The sequence below is a fragment of the Momordica charantia genome, assembly GCF_013281855.1.
Source record: "Momordica charantia cultivar OHB3-1 chromosome 3 unlocalized genomic scaffold, Mcharantia_2.0 BLBB01000003.1, whole genome shotgun sequence".
NCBI classification, from domain to species: domain Eukaryota; kingdom Viridiplantae; phylum Streptophyta; class Magnoliopsida; order Cucurbitales; family Cucurbitaceae; genus Momordica; species Momordica charantia.
The window spans coordinates 8,443,414-8,447,254 of record NW_028275161.1 but is presented as its reverse complement, the minus strand read 5'-3'; the positions used below and the strand labels follow the sequence as shown (position 1 = coordinate 8,447,254).

General features: G+C 41.9%; 1 long non-coding RNA gene across 2 annotated transcripts; it reads left to right on the top strand.

Annotated features, from left to right (window-relative positions):
- Positions 1-675: 675 nt before the first annotated feature.
- LOC148212298 (uncharacterized) lies at positions 676-2,977 on the top strand. Of its 2 annotated transcripts, none has more exons than XR_015789943.1 (3): positions 676-992; positions 1,105-1,290; positions 2,639-2,977. It is a non-coding gene; the product is annotated as an uncharacterized LOC148212298 (long non-coding RNA). The 2 variants fall into 2 exon arrangements; XR_015789944.1 differs by having other exon boundaries at positions 676-1,001.
- Positions 2,978-3,841: the final 864 nt, after the last annotated feature.

Sequence of the window (3,841 nt, the reverse complement as noted above, 5' to 3'; positions counted from 1 at the left end):
GAAGAAGGATAACAAGGGGAGTTGACTTTACCCTGCTCAAAATATGTTTATTTTCTGTAATTTTACTCTCAGTTCTTTAATTTTAAGAGTTTACGTTATGCATGTTTTAGATAACTAGGTGGCAAGTAGTCTGGTTAGTTTAAATTTGTAAGTAGTTGTTTAATTTTCTTTTATTTCCTTTTAGCAACTTAGTAGAAGCAAGATGTGAAGAACTTCAGTGTGGAATAAGTGAACTGTGCATGCCAATATATTTTTAGCCTCTGCCTATGTAATGCCCCGCGTTACTCAGGTTAGCTTGCCTCGAGTTCTGGGAAATTTTTATAACAAAATAAATTTTTATTTATTTATTTATTTCATTTTATTTTGTTTAATTCATCAGTTATCTTTATTTAATTTAAGTGTGGCATCTCGGCTATTGTGTATTGCTACAGAATTACTGGTGAGTTAGTCGCGTGTAGTTATTTATCAAATTATGGTTTAGTACGGCACTATGTGACACTTGTTTTGGGCCATTGGGCCAATTACGAAATTATATTATTGGCTTGTTTTAACAAGGACGGGTTGGGTAAGTGGGCCTTAAAATAAAAGGAAAAGAACCCAAGCCCAAAGGAGTTAAAAGTTTAAAACAAATAACCCTAGCCCTTGTTCTTTTCCTCTTCTTCTTCCTCCCTTTCCCTCTCTTGTTGAAGCCGTCAGCCACCCCCACTCGGATTCTTCTTCTCCTGCGAGCAGCTCCGTTCAGGTGACGCGACGAACAGCGGCGGCATCGGAGCAGCAGGTGCGGCGTCGGGACAGCAGCACGGCAGCAGCAGCGTTGGGCTCGGGCAGCAGCAGGCGGCGTCGGGCAGCAGCTGGCGCGGGCGTCGAGCAGCAGCAGGCGGCGGTGCGTGGTCTCATGCAGCAGCAGGTGCGGCGACGGCGGCGCGTGGTGACTGTTCACGGTGTTTTCCCTCGATCTGACAAACTCCAACGGCTCGAATAGCTTAGATCCGGTAAGCCCGGTAATTTTCTTTGACCCACCCTCGTTCGAAGTTAGATTTGGATTACCCACACCTAAACGAAATCGATTTGGAATACCCACACCTAAGCGAAATTGTTTTGTAGTAACGAACATCAAATCAAAGCCATTGGAGGTCATTTTGGGCGTTTTTCGCTGCTGTAAAAACGTGGAAAGCAGTGTTTTGGGTGGTGTCCGGTGGTTATCTTCATCCGTTCGAAGCTCGATTTACGCTACCCACCCCTTTGCAAGCTAGATCTAATTTACCCACACCTACACGAAGTCGTTTTGCGGTAATGAGACCCTTTGAACCCTCTTAGAGTTGTTTTCGAAGGCTGAACAGTATATTTATATTGCTGTATTTTTTCTGTTTTTGTACTTAGGTGTGAGTTTGACGCAAACTTAAGGACGTGGTTGTGTAAGTAGCACCAGGGGGCGAGTGCGTGCGTTATTTAGCGTTAACGGAATGGTTTTGATGCTGATTTTTAGCTAAAATAATTTAATTGAGCATGTAGGGATTGTTAGTTTTGATTTGTGAACTTCTAGTGATTTTGTTGTCGTCTTTCTATTATTGAACACTTATGAGGAAACATGCTTTCTATTCTTAGTGTTGGAGGTGACTAGTAGATTCTGAATTGTTGTGGTTAAAAATAACTGGCTCATGACGTTTTGCGAATATGTTGTAAATGAAATGCTCGTGTTGTTAAACTGATAATTAGTTTATATTGTTTTAGTTGTGAGCTGTTGGGTGTGACTTGTTTATTACAAGGAAAAGCATGCTTGTGAACTGTGCAGTGAATTGGAATGTGGGAAATATACTTGTAGGTGGTCTTGGGAGGGCTAGTGAAGTTGTGAAGGGTGAAGGGTGAAGGGATGGGTTGGCAGTCCGTTAAACTATGGGTGGTCTGATCTGAAAAATGCATATAAATCGCTTGGAGGTTCAAAGCCTTGAGTAGTTGCCTTGGGAATAAATGGCAAGGCCGAACGTCAAATTTCTGTAAATGAGTATTGGGGTCTTGGGGATAAATGTCAAGGACCAATACGCTGGGAAGTCATTGGTACCTTGGGGATAAACGGCAAGGACCGGTGCACAGTTCAGGCCTTGGGAATAAATGGCAAGGCCGAACATCAAGTTTCTGTAGAGGATTATTGAGGCCTTTAGGATAAATGTCAAGGGTCAATGCGACTCGAGGAGTTAGGCTTGAAGGACTAAAGTAGAGTGGTGCTTGCGAAGTAGTGGTGCTTGCGAAGTAGTGGTGCTAGGCCTTGGGAATAAATGGCAAGGTCGAACATCAAGTACTGTAAAAGGAGGGGGCGATATCTTGGGAATAAATGTCAAGAGCCGTCATGCCTCGAGAAGTTAAACGAGGAGTATCACAGGGGGGTGTAGAGGGAGGTTTAGTACTGTGGGACAAGGGCTAGTGAATCATTGGTTGTAGTCTTGGTAGTTCCGACGCATGGTTGTTGTATGTAAATGTCAAGTTATTGTTTTTTTATCTCTCGCTGTCTATTTAATTGCCTTGCTATCGTTTTATTTTATATGCCGTGACTGTGAGCATGATTTTTGTGTTAGTTAGGAAGGGCTACTTACGGAGTACCTTATGTACTCACCCCCCCTTTTCTATCCTTACTTGTTTTCAGGTGTGAACAGGGTCGACCGCGGTGATGACGTGGAGAGTGCTTGACCGAGGAGGGATCACTAGTCGAGTTAGTGATGATAGAGGGAAGGGTCGTTTGGTTTGAGTAGCGTTGGGATTTATTTTATGGCTAGGTGTGGACCCGGTAGCGATTTTGTTTTCTTTAGAACTACTTTTATTTTTTTTATGGATGTTATTGTTAAACGCGTCACTGGTGTCGTTGGAGTTTAGGTGTACGATTGTTTTATTTATTTAAGAATTTAGTCACTGAGGCGGGTATGAGATGTTTTTTTTTATTGCCCACGGAGGGCGAAGTTTCGACAATTTATAAAATTGATATTTTTGGTGGAATTATGGGAGTCGAAGCTTTATTTTATTTAAATTATTTCCGGGGAGCTGGTTATCTCATGTTTAGAGTTAAGGCTAGACAGGTGGATTATTTAGCATTACCTAGGATGGTATATAACATCCTGGGGCGTTACAGCCTATGATGTCTAGTTTGTGGAAATTTGAAGGAAGCCTATTCTTGCTCAAGTTAGATAGACAGCTATCAATTCTTGCCCTTTTTCTAATGTTCTTTAAAGTGGAATAGGATAGCTTCACTCTGCTAGTATCCCTTAGCTGCCCTAGAAATTTGTTCTTAGCTGAATTTCAGGAGCTTAGTTTCCCTCTTCGCATGCTGTCAGTGAGCTAGTGTCACTAGACAAAATCTACAAAAGTTCACCTTTCTAGAATCAATCGTGATAGGTAGTCTTCCCTATATCATTCATAGTCAGCCTATCTTCAATTTAAGTTTGGGGGGACCTTGTCCTCGTTGATTCAACTCCATCATTCAGCATGGAGGACAATGCTTCGTTCTATGTTTGAGAGTGAGGAATTCTAATCCTAATTGCAACACTCTTCCTTGTATTCCCTAATTGTAAAGTTGTATTAAATTTTGCGCCTTGTAATTCAGTTATGGAAAAAAAAACATTGCAAAGAACTGCACGGCCCGGAATAGTTGGTAGCCATAGTTATCCTAGGACGACAGTAGTGAGCTATCAGTCAGGAGTATGGTGCCTGGTTTAGAAAGGAAGCTGAGGAGAATTTTTCGAAGGCTTTTAAGGGTCAGGATGGAATGAAGTGATCTTATGTGAAATAAAGCACGTTAGTCTTAGTGCAAGAGTTTGTTGCTTCCTTTCTAATAGGATGCTAGTGCAGGCTGAGA